This window comes from Triticum urartu, chromosome 4A, assembly GCF_056163025.1.
Source record: "Triticum urartu cultivar PI428250 chromosome 4A, HENAU_Tu73, whole genome shotgun sequence".
Taxonomy (NCBI): domain Eukaryota; kingdom Viridiplantae; phylum Streptophyta; class Magnoliopsida; order Poales; family Poaceae; genus Triticum; species Triticum urartu.
In genome coordinates, this window is record NC_141876.1 from 466,418,020 (window position 1) to 466,441,511 (window position 23,492).

A 23,492-nucleotide genomic window follows, 5' to 3' on the forward strand; every position below is an offset into this window, starting at 1 on the left:
CAACACCCCATCCCCTCTTAATAGTATTGGCTTTCCTATGGACTCGATGTGATCTTGGATCACTAAAATGAAAAATGTAGAGTCCCGAGTTTTGAGCTTGAGCCAATCATTTGTCTTCATCATCTTGAAGGGGTCCCACATCCTCTAGTCCATGCCACTTCACTGTTGGACTTATCTGAAATATGCTAGATGAAAGTATTAGTCCAACAAAAGATATGTTGACATTAGTTACCAAAATCACCCAAGGAGCACTTGTGCTTTCATCTACATAGTTTTATTCACGTTGCATGCTTTAGTATGGATATTTTTTTGATGAATACACAAATGTTTATCTTTTCATTGATAGAAGGAGAGTGGCACAACATGTGATTATAACGGCTCACTAAGCCATGTACACAAAGAGGCATGGAAATGAGCTCGGAGCATTACAGACATGGAGTTGCTCAACCCCATAAAACGTCTAAGACTAGCTCTCAGGGATGATGTTTTGGATTCCGGTGGCGCCGGTCTTAACCCACAGGCACGCTTTGTCTTTGATGTTGTCGAATAGACGGGAGATAGAGGGCCGCTTGCCGTTGAAGATGCAACATTTCGGTGTTTCCAGAGGCACCAAGCTGTGAGGATGATCAGGAAGGCCAATCCTTTACGCACGGGGGACAGTGATCGGTCGCAGGATGTGGCCCACCAGGTATAGAAGTCGGCGTCTCGGGGTGAGTGTATGCGTGTATGTATTAGCGCTTGTGTCTGTACTGTGTTAAAAAAAATACTCGAAGAAAGAGAGAAAGGACGCCGAAAACTGTACGGTTCGCGTCTATGTGTTTTTTTTTTTTTTGAAACTCGTCTACCTGGGCTTTTGATGGTCTCTTAAACACACTGGACGGCCGGGAAATGTGAAGGTCCGTGGCAACATGCCGCGTTGAAGGAATAGGCGCATTGCCTCTGACATGTGGACGCCACGATACGTCAAGCAATATCTGTCCATCGCTTCTATCATTCCACTTCCCACAGTTTTCGGGAGCTATCCCGACGGATCCCCTGGCCGCGCGGCGCACGGGCAGTATGTCGATGCAACCGCCCATCGTATGGCGCGTCCAGTCTCAGGCGGTGGTTGGAATCCTTGGGCGCGCGTGTGACCGCCGACGAGGGCAAAAATGGCCGTTCACGTCACGCTGCGCCCCGAAGAGTCTGTGGGAAGCTCAAGATGCACGGCCCGTCTCGCGGCCGCGCGTGCCCCGGGCAGGGAGGGACTTTTCGTTTCGCCTCCTCCTCGTCATTATCTCTGCCGTGAATTAGCGGCCGGGCTTGGCTGGCGTGAGTGCGTGGGCGACCCGGGGGACAGACAAAACGAAAAAGAAGACGGCTCCGCTCCGGGACGCAACCATGATTGACCTATTTTATATTGGGTGATAAGGTCTCGGCTCTCGGCCGAATTTGGGAGGGCGACTTGTCTCCGAGTCCACGACGCCGGAGGCCGTATCTGAGAGAGGGCGCAAGTGATCAGTTAACGACCTCGTTAACGCTGTGTGCTTCGTCATACATGGCCAGGGTCGGAAAGGTTGGTAGTATTTAGCAAAAGTGGATGATTCAGGTTGCTCACGCGGCAGAATATACTATCGGCCGGTGCCGCTACGAACTCGCCAGGAGGCGTCGCGTCCTTACCTTTTTCTCATTCGATAAAAGAAAAATCAGATCTCACTCTTAAAAGACATAACAACAAATATGTTAAACAAGTAGACTTTTTCTTTTCTCTCTCGCAAGCCAATTAGGGAAAGGCTTCCTTCCCTCGATCTCCGCCGGCGAGCCCGTGGAAATCGCCAGCCCCCCCCCCCCCCCCTCCCCCCCTTCGCCTACCACTTCGGCGACCAGTGGCGGGAAGGGGATTTCTGGTGCCTCGTTCCGGCTAGTAGATAGGTATGGTTTTAGTTCTCGCAGGGGCGGCGTTTGGACGGATGGCTCGAGTCGGTCTTTCGGGCTCCGATCCTCCTCAAGTTCGTCCGCTGCGACTGATTAGATGTAGATCCGGCGTAGATTCCTGCTAGTTTCTCGGGGCAGCGCGGTTAGGATTTCTCGTCATGTGTACGCAAATGCGATATTTGGTGTCAAATTCTTCAGCTCGATTCAAGGATTCAACGACGACGACTGCAACTCCGGGACGCTGGTCCTTAGGGACACGTGCACGAAAACTTTCCGGTTGTTATCGACAAGGTCAGGCCGCCTACGGCATGGCAATGGCGCGTCGACGGCTCGTTCTGACGGCGGCAATGGTTGTTCGGTGGTCCATGGAACTCGATATAATTTTTATTATGTTTGAGATGTTTTGTACTTCCGATGAATCTTTATAATATATCTGATTTTTTATGAAAAAAAACTAACTAAGAAAGTACCCTAAAAAGGTAGAGAAAAGACATCTAGGTGCAATAGTAAAGAAACGAGAGGCTAAGGCGAAAATGTTTTGCCCGTCTCTGCCGCAAACACCATTGAGGACAAAACAAGAGAAAGTAAAACCCATCGCAATATATGTTTCCACACGAGCGTACGCCACCTTCATGGCCGTTGGATCTATTCTTTATGAGACGGTCAAAACCCAGCCTCCGTCTATTCGATTTTTTTCCAACCTGACCCATGTTTCAGAAGGCTTGACCGCAACTCGGCCGTTGTTGCAAACCGACGGCCACTTCGGTGACTCCAGTAAAGCTCCTTCGTTCTCGGTCCACTCCCACTGGCTCTTGAGCACAATCGTACCAGTGGTGGTGATTTACGCGCCGACGAGGCCGGCTGGCAGTCGAGGATAAGGATTGACACAGGGCACATATAACCTTGGGAGCGCCGCGTCCTCGTGTAGGAAGAGGCGGACGCGGCGCTTGCCGGTTGAGGGCAGAAAGAGGATGCCACAGACGAGGTGTGGGAGGGGCAGAAGTCCGACGCCGCCGGTGAGAGGCTTACCACTTTATTGCAAGTCGATCGTGGCGGCTCACCGGATCAGTAAAGATGGCGGAGCGAACGGAGGCGATGCAGTCGACGCGGCGGAGAGGGGTGTCGTAGTCGGAGAAGACGAACCTGGCGGCGAACGCGGTCGCGAGCGGAGATGGTTGTTTAGGCATGTTGCAATTGCAATAAGACTTGTTGCAAAATGACCCCTGTTGCGGGCTTGTTAAAACCAAAAGTGTTATTTGGTGAACTTTTGCCAGGGGACCAATCCCGGCAAACACAATGCTCGCTCATCACTTGGGCTGAAGAGGGTTTCATGAACACTTGCGCTCAAAACATCCACTATGTATTTGAGTTTGGAAAATTCATTTGTAAAAAAGAAAAATCCTAACTTCTCTATTTTGTGAAAGAATACAAATCCCTAATTTTAGTGGGGATTTTTTTAATTTGCCATGTGCATTTTTATTATAGGTAGCATGGCAATCTTTTAAATTTAAACCATGGTATTTTTTTCTTCCAATACATGGCATTTGTGGTTTCTCACATGACATTTTTATTATGAAGAGCATGTCAATCAATAATTAGTAGCATGTTATTTTTCTTAATAAGTGGATGGCAGTTTTATTATTAAGAGCATGTCATTTTAAAAATTAGTAACTTGATATTTTTATTAATAAGAGGATGTCAATTTTATTATTAAGAGCATGGAATTTTAATAATTAATAACATGACATTTTTATTCATAAGAGGGTGACATTTTAATAGCCAATGACATGGAATTCTTTTTTTAAGTTGATGGCACTTTTATTATTAATAACATGGATTTTTAATAGTCAATAACATGACATTTTAAATTTTAAGAGGATGTCATTTTTATTATTAAGAGGATGAAATTTTTATTATTAGTAGATTGGAGTTTTTACATTTTATGGCATGGCAATTTTTTATTTCTTTTTTTTACCATGAAATTTCTACGTGTGATTTTTTTATGTTTTTGGAAACAATCCCACAACAGTATAGAATCTAATTGGGGCTTATCCAAATAAAACATTTTTTATGTACGGGATGGCAATTTTAAAAGTTTGGCATGGTGACTTTGTTTTTTCTATATCACACGACCTTCTTTTTTGTTTTTGAGCATACTCATTGTTGGGAAACGTACGTACTAGAATCAACATATTGCAAGCATACAGTTTTCATGAGCCGGCAACGCTTCACTGTCCAGAGCTAATAACCATCGGAGAATTAGACAGAGAAGATTAGAACACACTGGGATTTTAATTATGAGCATTAGGTCTAGCTCTATTTTTTTGTGGAAGAGGTCTAGCTCTATTTTTTTGCGGAAGAGGTCTAACTCTAATTGGATCAACTAGATCTGGAGGCTCCAAAACTTGTGTTTCTCAAAAGCCACATCCACAAGTATATATAGGTTGGAGGAGAGGAGAGGGGGTGCCACAAAGGGGGAAGGTTTCCCCCTTGCGCCGGCCATAGGAGGGGGAGTCCCCCTCCAATTCGGTCTCCCCTTCCTTCTATAAGAAGAAAAGGGGGTGCCACCTCCTATTGGGTCCATGTGGCCACGTATCATTTTCACCACTTGGCCTTTTAAGCACCGTTGATATTTAATTAAATATACAAGTCTTCAAACTATTATTAAAGCCTTTTATTATTAATTTAACATCTCTAGAAACATTTTTCATCTATATATTATTCATCGGCACTACCCAGTAAACTCCGAAATCCTTCTGGTGACCCCGAAACGCTTCCGGTTCCTCCCAAAATTATTTTCAATATTAATGAAACTATTTCATAAATATTTCCTCATAAATATTACTCTAATAATACTTAGCAGATCGTGATTACCTTAAGGTTGTGACCCTGTAGGTTCGGTAAACATAGACATGAACAAAACCCCTTTCGCTCAATTACTGATAGCGGAATCATGGACATCCATATTGATCCCTGTGAGTACACTCGAGTGAACCTTTGGTTATCATGTGTTATTCCCTTTGCTTCCGATACTTAACAAAACGTGAGGTGAGATATATGTCGGGGAACGCAGTAATTTCAAAAAAATTCCTACGCACACGCAAGATCATGGTGATGCATAGCAACGAGAGGGGAGAATATCGTCTACGTACCCTCGTAGACCGTAAGCGGAAGCGTTATGACAACGCGGTTGATGTAGTCGTACGTCTTCACGATGGACCGATCTAGCACCGAAGGTACGACACCTCCGCGATCTGCACACGTCCAGCTCGGTGACGTCCCGCGAACTCACGATCCAGTAGAGCTTCGAGGGAGAGCTTCGTCAGCACGACGGCGTGATGACAGTGATGATGTTGCTACCAGAACAGGGCTTCGCCTAAGCACCGCTACGATATTACCGAGGTGAATTATGATGGAGGAGGGCACCGCACACGGCTAAAGATCAATGATCAACTTGTGTGTTCTAGGGTGCCCCCCTTGTCGGTGTCAAAACCGGCGGATCTCGGGTAGGGGGTCCCGAACTGTGCGTCTAAGGTCGATGGTAACAGGAGACAAGGGACACGATGTTTACCCAGGTTCGGTCCCTCTCTATGGAGGTAATACCCTACGTCCTGCTTGATTGATATTGATGAATAGGAGTACTACAAGAGCTGATCTACCTCGAGATCGTAATGGCTAAACCCTAGAGGTCTAGCTTGTATGGCTATGATAATGAGTGTCCTATCCGGACTAAGTCCTCCGGTTTATATAGACACCGGAAGGATCTAGGGTTACACAAGGTCGGTTACAAAGAAGGGAATCTACATATTCGGTCATCAAGCTTGCCTTCCACGCCAAGGACAGTCCCATCCGGACACGGGTGCAGTCTTCGGTCTTCGTATCTTCACAGCCCATCAGTCCGGCCCATGGCCAACAGGCCAGACGCCCGAGGACCCCTTAGTCCAGGACTCCCTCAGTAGCCCCTGAACCTGGCTTCAATGACAAGGTATCCGGCGCGTAGTGCTGTGTTCGGCATTGCAAGGCGGGTTCCTCCTTCTGAACTCTAGAATAGTCTTTGGACGAATTGATCGTGTCCGGACCTGTAACACACACCACACACAACCGTAGAGAGAATATAATAATACACGATTCCAATCCGCTGACAACTTTTACAACATGACATCACGTCCATCCGGTCATAATTTTGAACCGTTTTTTGCCTACCGCTCCACGTTTCGAGACGCGGTTGCCATTGGCATGTCTTGTCGAAGCAGAGATCGTGTCCCCTTATTACGGGATTCTCATCAATAAAGGCGTGGGTAACCCAATCGTGCCGTTTACACAACCCTTGGGAACAGGCGAATCTTGAGGCGAGTGGGGTGGCGTTCAATATTCACTGCCCTTATAAGGAGATAAGATTCTTCCTTCTTCCCCCACGCCTTCTTCCTGCCTTTCTACTCTTGAGCTCTAGCGCCCAAGTTCTCGTCTATTCCCCACTCGAGAAAGCACTCAACCATGTCCGGATCTGGAGCTGGTGGCAAGTGGATGGCTTCTTCTGTCAAGAAGAAAGACATCAAGGAGCTTCGAGAGGCCGGATACCTGGCCAAGGAGATCGTTCACCGTCTCCCGGCCGAAGGACAGATCGTCCCTACCCCAGAGCCCCATGAGAGGGTTGTATTTCTCGCACATTTCGTCCGTGGGCTGGGATTCCCTCTCCACCCATTTTTCCGCAGACTGATGTTTTACTACGGCCTGGATTTCCATGATCTAGCCCCCAACTTTATCCTCAACATCTCAGCATTTATAGTCATTTGCGAGGCCTTCCTCCGTATCCCTCCTCACTCCGGCCTATGGCTGAAGACTTTCAACGTAAAGCCGAAGGTGGTGAGAGGCCAACAAGTAGAGTGCAGAGCCGCCATGGTGGGAAGGATGCCCAATGTTACATGGCCCGAGGGCTCCTTCGTGGAGACGGTGAAAGGGTGGCAGTCGGGGTGGTTCTACATCACCCAGCCGCGCGACACCAACTGGGCGGCGGCCCCTGAATTTCGATCTGGAACTCCGTTGCGGCTTACCTCCTGGCAAGAGAAGGGCCTCGCCTAGGGCTCTTCGAGCGAGCTGACTGGGTCCAGACCTGCGTTCAGAACATGCTAACCAAGAGGATCAAACTCGTGAACATGATCCAGGTTATGCTCATTCACCGGATCCTTCCGTGCCAACACCAGTCTTGCTATTTGTGGGAGTTCGATCCGGCCAAGCACCAGACGCTACGAGAGCTCTTTGGCACAACGCCTGAAGATATCTGGAAAGTGCTCTTCAAGGCCGGCGAGACACCATCGCCCACGACCGAAGATCGTGGGCTCAGCTTAAAGTGCCAGGCCAATTCGGTAAGTTCTTTCATGTATTCAAGTTATAGCCTTTACTGGCATATTATGGGAAGGAGTCTAAGCCTTCCTATCAATTTTTAGGCCTGGATCGACATAGCGGAGCGGATTAATTTTCCCGCTCCACTTCCCGAAGACGAGGAAACCCCACTCCTAACGAAGATGCTATTTCTGGCGCCTTATGATGTGCCGGAGAAGAAGGCCAAGAAGACGGCCAAAGGGAGCAGGAGTGGCCTTCGCAGAAAGGGAGCTCCGGACATGCCGTCCGAAGACGAGACTGACTCCTCGGTCGCCGAAGACGACGGCGAGGAGGAATAAGAAAGCAGCTTCCCCTCGGAGGGGGGAAAGAAGAAAAGAGAGGCCTCCATGAATCTGGAGGCGAAGGCGCCCAAGAGGGGGAAGGGCTCCCTTGCGGATAACTCCGCATGGGATGTTGAAAGCAGTCCGGAGCGAATGCCCCGGACCAAGCCTCGGGCTGCCTCGTAAGCGCTAAAACCCTATGCACCTCCCAATACCTGGCCCTTCCAGTTTATAATATTAATATGTTTAAACTATGCCATTATAGTCCGGCCCGCGACAGCTCCCCACGATCCTCGACAGAGGATTCGCTAGACTCAAAGGAGATGGATAGCATGTCTCCGCCGCCCGCTCATTCCGCCTCACCCAAGGGTGATGACGAGGTGGTGTCCAAAGGATCTTCCAGACCAGGGGGAGGTTCTAGAAACCGTTAAGGTGGTGCCGCAGGATGACTCCTCGGCTGCCGGACACAGGGGGAAGAAGCCCCCATGGGGACTGGCAGTGGGTTCCAAGTTCTCTTCGGCCCTCAGCCGGATACCATTCCGGAGACCTACACGGCTCCGAAGTCCAGCGAACGGCCTTCCCCGAAAGGAGGAGGTGTGCCTGTTCCACCAACGACCTCTGTCCAACCAGAGGCATCGGACAATCTGCTAGAAGCGCTGCGAGGCGCCGCCGTTGTGTATGAGCACTGTGTCCTTATGGGTACGGTGATCGAAAATGTTCGATCCGCCAAAAGCGGACTGGCCGAGGCCTGCACTAGCCTTTTAACAGGCTTTGAGGTAACAATTGTAGAAAAAAATATCACAATGTGGACAGTAGCCCCTGATGCCCTTTTCGGTGTCCGGAAAGGAAAAACTGAACAGGGGATCAAAATAATTTTGGCAGGAGTCTAACATAATATGTCTATGTGAATAAGCAGGCGTCGCTGCTGGCTAGAGGATAGCAAAGGTATGTAGTAACCTGCGTGTGTGTTTAGGAAGGATGAATGGTTTGTGCTGAATAAAGTGCCATGAACTTTATTAGGGGCCACGACCGAGGTGGCGGCCCTCAAGAAGGCTTTAGAAAAGGCTGAGGACAAAGCGGCCAAGGAACGTATTGCGCGCGAGAAGCACGAGGCCCGGGTCGGCGAGGTTCGGCAAGAGCTCCAAGACGTCGTCAAGAAGTGTGAGTCCTTGGAGCGTGATTTGAAGATGCAAGCATCCGAACTTGCGAAGTCCCTCCAGAGCGCGCAAGAGGCTCGAGCCGAAGCCCAGAGCGCCCTTCAGGAAATCCAGGCAGCCCGGAAGATCGCAGCGGGTAAGGCTTTCATTATGCAAAGCAAGTCTGTGAAGGAAGCATTCCTTTTACTTACCCGAATTTGGAGTTCTCCAGGGGCGTTTATGGATTTGCCGCGTAGCATATCAGATGCTGCCGAGTTCCATCGAGCCGAAGAAGGGAGTTCTACGGAGAAGCTGTTCTGGTCTCAATATCTTGGACCAAAACGTCCGTTATCCTTCAGCGACCAGCTGAAACAGCTGGTCGAGCTACACAAGGCGGCCGAGCTAGCCATGAAGGAGCTTATAGTCCGACTGTGGCCTGCCGCGCCGATGCCCAGCAGCTACTTCGGACTTGTGAAGCGGCTTGTTGATGCCTGCCCCCGGCTTGAGGTTATAAAGCGGCCGGTCTGCATCAAAGGTGCACGGATGGCCTTTGCCAGCGTCAAAACACACTGGGCGAAGATGGATGCCAAGAAGCTAATGACCGAGGGCCACCTGAGGGCAAGGAGCACCTCCGACCAGAGTTGTATTTTGATGGTGTCCTGGAGGGATCCCGCATTGTTGCGGATCACTGTGCGAAGGACACTATCTTTGAATGAATGTATGCGAGCTCCCTCTGCCTTGTATGATAAAACAAAGTGTTTATGCAATATAATGCTTGCTATGTTTTTAAATTTTTACTTCCTGTGTGGCCATGTTGTATGAAATCTGAGGGTTAACCAGTCGTCGGCTTCTGCCCCCACGTAGGTAGTACGAGGGTGTTCGGGATGGAATCTAAACAATCTTGATCCAATTAGATGGTCCTTGAAGGAGTTGTTTAGCGCAATGAACCAGGCAACCAGACTATGCAGCTGTAACGCCCTCACTTAGCTATAGGAGTGCGACAATAAAAACATGGACGCAGCCCCTAGTATCCGAACTAGAGTGCCATAAGCGTCTGATTGGGAAGTACCGATCCTTCGCGTAATGCGGAAGAAATCTCCAACGATTTGCGACCTCCAAACAGCTGACCGACTCTCGCCGCATCATGACAGTCAGTTTTCAGCTTTCTCTACTGAGGTGCTCCTTTGGATAAACCAAGGCACAATCGCAGTAGTTCTCCCTTTACTACCTTAGCTGATATAGCGGAATGTAAGGTAGCAAGCATAGGAGCCGGGCAACCCAACTATTGACCAAAGACATGATTCGGAGCCAATGCATATAATGCTAAATTCGGGGTGCCGAACTATACTTATAAAAAGTGTTCGGACTTTTGTTGCCATAGTGTGGGGTGCTGTGCAGCCCCTGGCGAACATGATACGTACCAAAGTGTACGGGTGCGACCTGCTGGGTTATCCACAGGGGAGCTGAAAAAAGAGAAAGAAAACAGAGAAGTTACAAAGGTAAAAAGCTGGGGTCCTGAAGCTCCAGCTAAAAACTATTCTCATTGTAATTTAAGTAGCACGTCAAAGCGCGTTGATACAGATAGTGTGATAAGCAACAAGCTATTTAACATGCCGGAACCAAGGGAGAGCTGCATGTGGGTCCTGAAAAACAGGTAAAGTTATCGTTAACAGAATTACCTAAAAAGTCCCCCATACGTCTGCGTTTCTCGCTGTCTTGGTGTGTTTATCCTTCAAGAGGACTGATGACCAGACCATCAGATGGTGCCTGTGGGATTGAGACCTGAAAAAGGAAACAAGTAAAAGTGAAAGTATGTATGTATCCGATGTCGTTTGAGCCGTACTCCAGACCATAAGCTAGCTATGCCTCCGTCGATGCCCTTGGGATTTTGAGTGCGTAGTTATGTACGCGCGGCACGAATGACACCACTAGATCGGAACTACGACGGAGGCCGGATTGTTAGTCGAGCTCCTGACGAGCCGAGTTCTCCTGCAGCAGAGTAGTTTGGACCCTCTTAATGGTGTCCATGGGCTCGGCAACCAAATTAAGGTTCTGCTTGAGAAGGCTGCTATTTCTGCTGCTAAGGCAGCTGCGTGCTCTTCTGTACGGAGGGAGCGTTCTGTATTTCCGTTGACTGTTATGACGCCGCGTGGATCGGGCATCTTGAGCTTGAGATAAGCATAGTGTGGTACCGCGTTGAATCGAGCGAACGCGGTTTGTCTGAGCAGTGCGTGATAGCCGCTGCGAAAGGGGACGATATCGAAGATTAGCTCCTCGCTTCGGAAGTTTTCCGGAGATCCGAAGACAACCTCTAGTGTGATTGAGCCCGTACAGCGGGCCTCTACACCTGGTATGAGTCCTTTGAAGGTAGTCCTGGTGGGCTTGATCCGAGATGGGTTAATGCCCATTTTTCGCGTTGTATCCTGATAGAGCAGATTAAGGCTGCTACCTCCGTCCATGAGGACGCGAGTTAGGTGGAACCCATCAATTATTGGGTCTAAGACCAGTGCGGCTGAGCCACCATGGTGGATACTGGTCGGATGATCCCGGCGGTCAAAGGTGATTGGGCATGACGACCATGGATTAAATTTTGGGGCGACTGGCTCTATCGCGTGGACGTCCCTGAGCGCACGCTTGCGCTCCCTCTTAGGGATGTGGGTAGCGTATATCATGTTCACCGTTTTGACCTGAGGGGGAAACTTCTTCTGTCCCCCTGTGTTTGGTTGCTGGGGCTCTTCGTCATCGTCCTCTCTTTGCGATCCCTTTTCCCGATTCTCGGCGTTTAATTTGCCGGCCTGCTTAAAAACCTAGCAATCTCTATTTGTAGGATTAGGTGGCTTGTCTGGGGTGCCATGAATCTGGCACGGACGATCGAGTATGCGGTCCAGGCTGGATGGGCCTGAATTGTTCTTTTGGAATGGCTTCTTCCGCTGACCGGACTTAGGGCCCCTGAATCCGACATTGACTGATGTGTCCTCGGTGTTATCACTGTTGTTTCGACGCTTGTATCTATTGCGTCGAGACTTGTCTTTGCTAGTTTTAGCTTCAGGGGTGCCTGCGTCGCTTGCATTGTTTTTGCTATGGGCCAACCAACTGTCCTCGCTCGCACAGAAGCGGGTCATGAGTGCCGTGAGGGCTGCCATGGATTTTGGCTTTTCATGGACGAGGTGGCGAGCAAGCCATTCGTCGCAGATGCTGTGTTTGAAGGCTGCTAGGGCTTCGGCATCTGGACAATCGACGATTTGGTTCTTTTTAGTTAAGAACCTAGTCCAGAATTTCCTGGCGGACTCTCCGGGCTGTTGAACTAATGGCTTAAGTCATCAGCGTCCGGAGGTCAAACATATGTACCTTGGAAGTTATCTAGGAAGGCCTCTTCCAAGTCCTCCCACCTACCAATAGAATTTGCATGCAGACTGTTGAGCCAGTGCCGAGCTAGCCCCTTGAGTTTTAAAGGGAGGTATTTGATGGCGTGGAGGTCATCGCCACGGGCCATATGAATGTGGAGAATAAAGTCTTCGATCCACACCGCGGGGTCCGTGGTTCCATCGTATGATTCTATATTCACGGGTTTGAACCCTTCTGGGAATTCATGATCCAGGACCTCATCAGTGAAGCAATGAGGGTGTGCGGCGCCTCTATATCGGGTCGTATCGCGATGTGGCTCTGATGGAGTCCTTCTGCGGTTTTCGGCCCGCGCATGATTAAGTTTGTCACGTCCGAATAGGTGGCCGTCGTCGCGTGTTGAGGCACGCCCTCGCGATCTGTAGATTGATCTAGTATGTCCTGTTTTATTGTTCAGGTTTCACCGGAGGTCATATGTATAACCGTGGGCTAACTTACCTCTACCTGTGCGCTGAGGCGGGGCTGGCTGGTGTTCAGCGTGAGTTGCCGCTTTGTCTCGGCCACATGGTGGCCGGTCTGCCGCATTGTACGATGGAGGGATGTATTCTGGCGCCTCCTCGTCAAACTGAGGTAGCAATTTGTTCTTTGGGTAGCTTTTGGCTGGGCGCTTGAGGCCGTATTCTTCGGCTGCTAGGAGATCGGTCCATTTATCATTGAGCAGATCTTGGTCAGCTTGAAGCTACTGCTGCTTCTTTTTCAGGCTCCTTGCAGTGGCGATGAGCTGGCGCTTGAAGCGCTCCTGCTCAAGAGGTTCCTCAGGCACGATGGAATCCTCGGTGTCGAGGCTCACCTCGTCCTCGGAGAGCGGAAGGTAATTATCATCCTCTGAATCTTCATGCGTGGCCTGCTTGCCAGGGCTAGCCTGCCCATCTTCCCGTTCATCTTGTTCATTAGCTGTTTCAATGGGGTCTTTGTTGTCTTCCACACCTTCTGGAGTATTATCTTCTCCTGTGCCGGTGTTACTGTCTTTACTGCGGCGTGACTTAGAGCGGCGCCGCTGCCGCCGGCGCTTGGACTGTATTTTAGAAGGTTTATCCTCAGCTGGATCTTCCTTGTCCTCGCTGTTGTTCTCCTTTGTGCATCCACCATGTATATGTCATACGAGGAAGTGGCCTTCCAGTGTCCGGTGAACGGCGGGTTCTGGGCCTCTTCATCTCCGGCGTCGTCGTCCATACCGTCGATGTCTTCAGAGTCGTAATCAAGCTCGTCGGTCAAATCCTCGACCGTGGCTATGAAGTGGGTGGCGGGTGGGAAGCAAAATTCTCCACCGTCAGCCCCTAGTTCGAGCCGGATATAGTCCGGCTGTGAGTCCTCCGCCAAGGATAGGTTTTTTAATGAGTTCAGCACATCGCCCAAAGGCGAGTGCTGGAAGATGTCTGCGGCGCTGAGTTTGAAGATCGATAAATGATCAAGCTCGGCGTCCGCGGGCTCACGTGGTTCGGAACTTACGACCGGAGACGAGTCCGGGGTTCTGCTGACAAAAACGTCATGAGAGGTTAAGTCTATGTGCGGCTCTAACGCCGTGGAATCTATGGCCTCCGTAGTGGAGTTGATCCTCCCGTCCTTGGAAGGTGCAGCTTGCTCTGGATCTGGGGCCAGAGCGATTACAGGAGCAATCTCCTGGATGCGGCCTGATGACAGATTTAGGTCATGATCATCGGGGTGACCGGGAGCGGCTACTGCGGTCTCGAATCCGGCGAAGATCAAGTCTCCACGGATGTCCGCAACGTAGTTCAAGCTCCCAAATCTGACCTGATGGCTAGGGGCGTAGCTTTCGATCTGCTCTAGATGGCCAAACGAGTTGACCCGCTATGCGAAGCCACCGAGCACAAAGATCTGTCTGGGGTGGAAAGTTTCTCCTTGGACAGCGTCATTATTGACGATCGAAGGGGCCATCAAACCTTTTGGCGACAGCATAGTGGAACTCTTAATGAAAGCACCAATGTCGGTGTCAAAACCGGCGGATCTCGGGGAGGGGGTCCCGAACTGTGCGTCTAAGGTCGATGGTAACAGGAGACAAGGGACACGATGTTTACCCAGGTTCGGGCCCTCTCTATGGAGGTAATACCCTACGTCCTGCTTGATTGATATTGATGAATAGGAGTATTACAAGAGTTGATCTACCTCGAGATCGTAATGGCTAAACCCTAGAGGTTTAGCTTGTATGGCTATGATAATGAGTGTCCTATCCGGACTAAGTCCTCCGGTTTATATAGACACCGGAAGGATCTAGGGTTACACAAGGTCGGTTACAAAGAAGGGAATCTACATATTCGGTCACCAAGCTTTCCTTCGACGCCAAGGAGAGTACCATCCGGATACGGGTGTAGTCTTCAGTCTTCGTATCTTCACAGCCCATCAGTCCGGCCCATGGCCAACATGCCGAACGCCTGAGGACCCCTTAGTCCAGGACTCCCTCACCCCTGCCCCCGTATATAAAGGAGCAAGGGGAGGGGGCTATCGGCCTCATAGGATGCGCCCCAAGGGGGGAATCCTACTCCTACTAGGAGTAGGTTCCCCCTTTCCTAGTCCAACTAGGAGGGGAAGCAAAGAGGGGGCCGGCCCCCAAAGCCCTAAACCAATTCGGTTTGGGCCTAGGGGGCGCACCCCACACTTCCTTGCTGCCCTCTCTTTCCACTAAGGCCCATGAAGGCCCATTGACCCCTCCGGCGAATTCCCGTAACTCTCCAGTACTCCGAAAAATATCCGAATCACTCGGAACCTTTCCGATGTCCGAATAGCCTTCCAATATATCGATCTTTACATCTCGACCATTTCGAGACTCCTCGTCATGTCCGTGATCTCATTCGGGACTCCGAACAACCTTCGGTACATCAAATCACAAAAACTCATAATACCGATCGTCACCAAACGTTAAGCGTGCGGACCCTACGGGTTCGAGAACTATGTAGACATGACCGAGACTCATCTCCAGTCAATAACCAATAGCGGAACCTAGATGCTCATATTGGTTCCTACATATTATACGAAGATCTTTATCGGTCAAACTGCATAACAACATACTTTGTTCCCTTTGTCATCGGTATGTTACTTGCCCGAGATTCGATCATCAGTATCATCATACCTAGTTCAATATTGTTACCGGCAAGTCTCTTTACCCGCTCCGTAATGCATCATCCCGCAACTAACTCGTTAGTCACATTGCTTGCAAGGCTTATAGTGATGTGCATTACCGAGAGGGCCCAGAGATACCTCTCTGATACCCGAAGTGACAAATCCTAATCTCGATATATGCCAACCCAACAAACACCTTCGGAGACACTTGTAGAGCATATTTATAATCACCCAGTTACGTTGTGACGTTTGATAGCACACAAGGTGTTCTTCCGGTATTCGGGAGTTGCATAATCTCATAGTCATAGGAACATGTATAAGTTATGGAGAAAGCAATAGCAACAAACTAAACGATCATCGTGCTAAGCTAATGTATGGGTCAAGTCAATCACATCATTCTCTAATGATGTGATCCCGTTAATCAAATGACAACGCATGTCTATGGTTAGGAAACATAACCATCATTGATTCAACGAGCTAGTCAAGTAGAGGCATACTAGTGACTCTCTGTTTGTCTATGTATTCACACATGTACTAAGTTTCCGGTTAATACAATTCTAGAATGAACAATAAACATTTATCATGATATAAGGAAATATAAATAACAACTTTATTATTGCCTCTAGGGAATATTTCCTTCAGTCTCCCACTTGCACTAGAGTCAATAATCTAGTTCACATCGTCATGTGATTTAACACCAATAGTTCACAACTTTATGTGATTAGTTCACATCTCCATGTGACTAACACCCAAAGGGTTTGCTAGAGTCAATAATCTAGTTCACATCGCTATGTGACTAACACCCAAAGAGTGATCATGTTTTGCTTGTGAGAGAAATTTAGTCAACGGGTCTGCCACATTCAGAGCCGTATGTATTTTGCAAATTTTATATGTCTACAATGCTTTGCATGGAGCTACTCTAGCTAATTACTCCCACTTTCGATATGTATCTAGATCGAGACTTAGAGTCATCCAGATCGGCGTCAAAGCTTGCATCACCGCAACTCTTTACGACGAAGTCTTTGTCACCTCCATAACCGAGAAACATTTCCTTATTCCACTAAGGATATTTTTGACCACTTTCCAGTGATCCAATCCTGGATCACTATTGTACCCTCTTGCCAAACTTATGGTGAGGTACACAATAGGTCTGGTACATAGCATAGCATACTTTATAGAACCTATGACTGAGGCATAGGGAATGACTTTTCATTCTCTTTTTATTTTCTACCGTGGTCGGGTTTTGAGTCTTTACTCAACTTCATACCTTGCAACACAGGCAAGAACTCCTTCTTTGACTTTTCCATTTTGAACTACTTCAAAATCTTGTCAAGGTATGTACTCATTGAAAATATATCAAGCGTATTGATCTATCTCTATAGATCTTGATGCTCAATATGTAAGTAGCTTCATCGAGGTCTTTCTTTGAAAAACTCTTTTCAAATACTCCTTTATGCTTTCCAGAAAATTCTACATTATTTTCGATCAAGAATATGTCCTTCACATATACTTATCAAAAATGCTGTAGTGCTCCCACTCACTTTCTTGTAAATACAGGCTTCACCGCAAGTCTGTATAAAACCATATGCTTTGATCACTTTATCAAAGTATATATTCCAACTCTGAGATGCTTGCACCAGTCCATAGATGGATCGCTGGAGCTTGCACACTTTGTTAGCACCTTTAGGATTGACAAAACCTTCTTGTTGCATCATATACAACTCTTCTTTAAGAAATCCATTAAGGAATGCGGTTTTGACATCCATTTGCCAGATTTCACAAAATGTGGCTATTGCTAACATGATTCAGACAGACTTAAGTATCTCTACGAGTGAGATAATCTCATCATAGTCAACATCTTGAACTTGTCGAAAACCTTTTGTGACAATTCGAGCTTTGTAGATAGTAACACTACTATCAGTGTCCGTCTTCCTCTTGAAAATCCATTTATTCTTAATGGCTCACCGATCAACGGGCAAGTCAATCAAATTCCATACTTTGTTCTAATACATGGATCTCATCTCTGATTTCATGGCTTCAAGCCATTTCGCCGAATCTGGGCTCATCATCGCTTCCTCATAGTTCGTAGGTTCGTCATGGTCAAGTAACATGACCTCCAGAACAGGATTACCGTACCACTCTGGTGCGGAACATATTCTGGTTGACCTACGAGGTTCGGTAGTAACTTGATCTGAAGTTTCATGATCATCATCATTAACTTCCTCTCTAATTGGTGTAGGAATCACTAGAACTGATTTCTGTGATGAACTACTTTCCAATTCGGGAGAAGGTACAATTACCTCATCAAGTTTTACATTCCTCCTAATCACTTCTTTCGAGAGAAACTTCTTCTCTAGAAAGGATCCATTCTTAGCAACGAATATCTTGCCTTCGGATCTGTGATAGAAGGTGTACCCAATAGTTTCCTTTGGGTATCCTATGAAGACGCATTTCTACGATTTGGGTTCGAGCTTATCAGGTTGAATTTTTTTCACATAAGCATCATAGCCCCAAACTTTAAGTAACGACAGCTTAGGTTTCTTGCTAAACCACAGTTCATATGGTGTCGTATCAACGGATTTCGATGGTGCCCTATTTAATGTGAATGCAGCTGTCTCTAATGCATTACCCCAAAACGATAGTGATAAATTGGTAAGTGACATCATAGATTGCACCATATCTAATAAATTACGGTTATGACGTTCGGACACACCATTACGCTGTGGTGTTCCAGGTGGCGTGAGTTGCAAAACTATTCCGCATTGTTTCAAATGAAGAACAAACTCGTAACTCAAATATTCTCCTCCACGATCAGATCACAAAAACTTTATTTTCTTGTTATGATGATTTTCCACTTCACTCTGAAATGTAATAGTATAAAGTATATATCATATGCCCGTGATCACCTCCCGAAGTGATCACGGCCCAGTAGTATAGCATGGCAGACGGACAAGAGTGTAGGGCCACTGATGGAACACTAGCATCCTATACTAAGCATTTAGGATTGCAGGTAAAGGTAACAACAGTAGTAGCAAGGACAGGCTATGCATCAGGATAGGATAACGGAAAGCAGAAACATGCTACACTACTCTAATGCAAGCAGTAGAGAGAAGAATAGGCGATATCTGGTGATCAAAGGGGGGGCTTGCCTGGTTGCTCTGGCAAGGAGGGGTCGTCAACATCGTAGTCGATCGGGGGTACCGGCAGCGGTATCGGGGTCTACTGGAAAGAAGTAACGGAGGGGGAACACAATAAATAACAGAGCAAACAAAGCAACACAAAGCATAACATGGCAATGCGCGGTGCTAGGGGTGACCTAACGCAATATGAGGTGATACCGGTGAAGGGGGGAAACATCCGGAAAAATATCCCCGGTGCTTCGCGTTTTTAGACAAATGAATCGGAGGGGGAAAGTTGCGTGTTTGCTATGCTAGGGATGTGTGGTGGACGAACGGGCTGCGTATTCGGATTCGTCTCGTCGTTCTGAGCAACTTTCATGTACAAAGTTTTTCCATCCGAGCTACGGTTTATTTTACATTAACTTTAAAAGATTTAAATAATATTCTAAAATTAATCTTAATTCGAAAACAAAGATTAAAATGCTACGGGTACCCAGATCTGTGTACATAGAGGTGTACCAGAGAACGACATGTGGGTCCAGGGGTCCCTGTTGACCAGTCAACATTTGACTGGTCAACAGGGGGTGGGGCCCCCTGTCATTGACACATTTGACTATCTAACAGTTTTAATTAGGTAAACTAGGTAATTAGCCTAATTAGAGTAGATTAATCTAATTAATTATTTAATTAACTTAATTATTATTATTACTGAACATTTTTTAGCCAGGGCGTTGGGGGGAAACGGGCAGCGGGCGCCTGGGCGTGGCCGAACCCTGTGGAGCGCTGCAGGTCGCCGGGGGCCACGGCGATGCCCAGGCGGCCAGAGCGGCGGCCGCCGCGGCGAGAGGCGGCGCAGGGACGTGGGGCGGTGTTGGTCGGCGAGTGTGAGGCAGAGCAGCGGCAGCGGCAGCACGCGGGGGTGTGGGGCAGGGCGCGGTCGGCTGCAGCGAGCAGCTAACAAGGTGCACGGCAAGCACGACCCGAGGGGAAGGCAAGGTGCAGCGGCGTGTGGGCGTACACGGGGCGCGCGGGCAGCCGGACATGGCTCGCGGGCAGAGCAGGCGGACAGGTGAGGCACGACGGCCGTAGGCGCAAGCGGCGGCAGACGAGCACGGTCGGCGACGCACGGGAGTGAGGGTACGCGGGCGGCGCAGTTGAGAGTCGGGCGGGGGGGGGGCAGCGAGCAGCGGTGCGGGGTGGGGCCAGCGGCAGAGCAGGGGGACTGGGCAGCCGAAGGTGAGGCCTCCGCACGCGGCAGCTGGACGGGCGGCCAGACCGGGGCCCGAATGCAGCGGAAGCGCAGGAAGCAGACCGGGCGCGGCCAGCGCGGGGCCGGGCCAGGGCGTGCGGCACAGGCAGATGCGAGGTGTAGGCGCGCGTGCATGCGGGCAGCTTCGGCAGCAGCGCACGGTGGCAGCAGAGAAGCAGCGCGGGCGTAGCGGCAGAAGCAGGGGGCCTAGCGGGTAGCGGAGCCGAAGCTCATGGGGGCGGCGTCAGTCCACCAAAATGAGCAAATGTGGAGAGGGAAATTAGAGGGGAGCTCACATCGGAGGACAAGGAAGGCTCGGCGAGCTCGGGGAGGCGCCGGACGCGACGAAGCAACAATGGTGATCTTCAGGTCCGAGGTGGAAGACGAACTCGATTGCGAAGAGGTAGTGGTGTATCGCTCAATCCGATCCTTGCAGACGATGAAGTAGTCAACTGCGGCTCTCCTGGACATCCTCCGGTGGCGCAGGAAGCTCGATGGCCACGGGATCGACACGGCGACGACGATGGCAGCGTACGGTGCGGCTCGGGAGAGAGAGCGAGCGAGTGAGAGGGAGAGGAGGGGATTAGGGTTTCATCGGGAGAGAGAGGCAGCGGGGCTTGATCTTATCCATCGCCGCGACCGGGGTTGGCCGACACGAGGAGATCGGGGACGTGGACGGCGCGCGTGCGTGCTCGGTGCCATGGCCCCTGCTTTCCTCTCTATAGAGAGGTGGGGGGAAAAGGCCGTGGTGGGCTGGGCTCCAGTGCACGGTGGCATTTAGGCCCAGTGGCACAGTAACGCTAGGTTCTTTTCATTTCCTTTTTTGTTTCAAATTTTGCTCTATTTTGCCCTTTTAATTTTGTAGCACACGATTTTGTTACATACGAAATTTGTCACATAAATTCTAGGGAAGGTGATGAGCTAGCACTGAAGGTTCCAAAATATTTTGACTAGTTTAAATATATTTTTATAAATTGAAAAGGTTGGAATAAAAGTTGTTGGTCCAGTTTTAAATATTTTAAAGCCAATTTAACATTTACAAAAATGTTGGTTGATGATGAAAATTACCTAGTGAATATTCTCAACCCAAATTACATTTTTAATTTACTGTTTCAAGAAATAATATTTTGGCTTGTTATTCAAATTTGAATTTGACTCGTGTTTGAACCAAGGTAAGATTAGCAACAGTAATGCCAATGGCATGGCACCATTAATCGTGGAACTACTGTAGCTTAATTATCCGGGCGTCACAGCCACGCCGCCGCGTCATACGCGCGGGCCGCCTCGTGCGCGCTCCGGAACGACCCGAGGCCGAGCCGGACGTCGCCGGACCGGATCTCGGCGGTGTACCAGCCGTTGGGGCACTCGCGGACGCCGCGGTAGCCCGAAGAACCCCGATGGCGCGGCAGCATGGTGGCGCGGAAAGCGGGAAAGCGGCGAGGTGGCGAAGCGCCGAGGTTGCAAAGCGGCGAGGTTGCGAGGGGAGGGCGCGTGGCTGTGTTCTGTGCGTGTGGCGATCGCGGGATTTTATAGGCACGCGTGTAGCGGCGCGGCAAATCTACCGCGCCACGTGCCGCTTTCTCCTGCGGGTGCGCAAACGCTTCCCGCGCGCGGTAAGTTCCCGCCACCGTTGGAGCGCGCGGAACCAGCTGGCGCGCGCTAAAACCAAGATTTACCGTGCGGGCGCGCCTTTTGCCGCGCCTGTTGGAGATGCTCTAAGAGGGAACGTGCCACCTTTGAGTGTGAAATGATATACGCTGCCCCCGTTGAGTTTCTTAACAAAGGCAACATAGAACTACATTAGTGCCCTGTTAAATTTTGGAATTATTCCGGGTTCGTTTGTCGTTTTTTATACATTAATTGAGTTTCTGGTCATTTATTGTGCATAAGTCGAATTTGAACTACAAGCACATGCTCTCGTGCACCAAAGTTGGTTGAAAAATCACATTTGTGTCCTCGGGTGAATTTCTAGGTCCGATGCAAGAAATGAGAATAAAATTAAAACATTTGGGCATCGTGGCTTGGCCGAGAACATTGAGAAACTTGGTTTTAAGATTCTTGTAAATCCAAAACACATCTGAAAATCATGAAACTTGGCATGGATGTCATGTCATGGTACTACCATGTTGTGGTAAACAAATTGGCCGAATAGGAACATATTTTGGTATAAGCTTTTGCAAAACGAAGCTTCTCTCAAGAAGGATCGTGGTTCTGAGAGGGAACGTGCCACCTTTGAGTGCGAAACGATATACATTGTCCCCCTTGAGTTTATTTACAAAGGCAACATAGAACTACATGAGTGCCCTGTTAAATTTTGGAATTATTCCGGCTTCGTTTGGCCTTATTTACACATTAATTGAGTTTTTGGTCATTTAATGTGCATAATTCAAATTTGAACTACAAGCACATGCTCCCGTGCACCAAAGTTGGTTGAAAAATCGCATTTGTGTCCTCGGGCGAATTTCTACTCCCTCCTTCCATCTATATAGGTCCTAATGCATTTTTCGAGGCTAACTTTGACCAAACGTTAGAGCAATAATATATGACTTGCAACTTACACAAAGCATACCTTCAATTTTGTATGTCAAAGGAGCTTCCAATAATATAATTTTCATAGTATACATCTCATGTGCTATTAATCTTGTCAATAGTCAAAGGCTGTCTTGAAAAACACATTAGGCCCTATATAGATGGAAGGAGGGAGTAGGTCCCATGCAAAAAATGAGAATAAAATTCAAACATCTGGGCATCATGGCTCGGTCGAGAACATTGAGAAACTTGGTTTTAAAATGATGAAACTTGGCATGGTGTCATGTCATGGTAGTACCATGTCGTGGTAAAAAAAACTTGGCCGAATAGGAACAAATTTTGGTATAAGCTTCTTGCAAATCGGAGCTTCTCTCAAGAAGGCTCGTGGTTCTGGGAGGGAACGTGCCACCTTTGTGTGCATAATTCAAATTTGAAATACAAGCACATGTTCCAGTGCACCAAAGTTGGTTGAAAAATCACATGTGTGTCCTCGGGTAAATTTCTAGGTTCCATGCAAGAAATGGGAATGAAATTCAAAATTCTGGGCGTCGTGGCTGGGTTGGAAACATTGAGAAACTTAGTTTTTTAATTCCTGTAAATCCAAAACACGCATGAAAATAATGAAAATTGGCTTGGTGCCATGACATGGCACCAACATGCTGTGGTAAATTTGCAGTCCGATTTGCGAAGGCGCACACATTAACAATCAACAAAGTCATTTTGGAACAAGTGTTGTCACGTTACAATCGGAAACACAAGTATTATTGAAACCGTGGGCGTTCTACTTACTAGTACCATTTACGTGCCGCCACGCGTCCCCATTTTTTATTAGCTAGGAGGCGCCGTGCAGGGTAGCTATTTGAGTACGAGAGGCGTGCGATCAGACCCCTGTGCGTGCTTATCGGGAGGAGAGCACTTTGACCTCCATCTGCCGTCCACCTCTCTCCCAAGGTCTCCATTAATGGCGCCCGAGCCTCTGTTTAATGGCGTGGCTATGTCTCACTCGACTGAGACTTAAGAGAGCAAAAAGAAAATCTGAAAGCACGGATCTTGATGTAAGATCCGACGGACCTATATAGCATCTACTGCGACTTATAGCAAGACTGATGAATATATAAGGACGATTAAAATTTTTTGATCAAAGAAGGGCTTGCCCCTTCTGATTTTCATTACTGAAAACCACCACAATTCAGAAGAAGTTCAGCACAACTGCAGCCTAACACGAAGGACTAAAAGCTACCAGATTGAAATCGCAACATCCCAAGAGGCCAACAAAGGCCAAACATCCACGCTAGAACCCAACATTTCACAACCGACGACACAATCCACATCCTAAACCGATTATTACATCAAAAGAAACCAGGAAACTAGTCTCTGCGGCGAGCGGCGATGAGCTTTTTCGTGTCCT

General features: G+C 48.5%; 1 long non-coding RNA gene across 3 annotated transcripts; it reads right to left on the reverse strand.

Moving 5' to 3' along the window:
- Positions 1 to 1,873: 1,873 nt before the first annotated feature.
- On the reverse strand, positions 1,874 to 20,364 carry LOC147976184 (uncharacterized). Of its 3 annotated transcripts, none has more exons than XR_015601365.1 (3): positions 19,852 to 20,339; positions 10,390 to 18,409; positions 1,874 to 10,173 (listed from the first exon to the last, which is right to left on the reverse strand). It is a non-coding gene; the product is annotated as an uncharacterized LOC147976184 (long non-coding RNA). The 3 variants fall into 3 exon arrangements; XR_015601366.1 differs by lacking the exon at positions 1,874 to 10,173 and having other exon boundaries at positions 10,211 to 10,492; positions 18,337 to 18,409; positions 19,852 to 20,250; XR_015601364.1 differs by lacking the exon at positions 1,874 to 10,173 and having other exon boundaries at positions 10,211 to 18,409; positions 19,852 to 20,364.
- Positions 20,365 to 23,492: the final 3,128 nt, after the last annotated feature.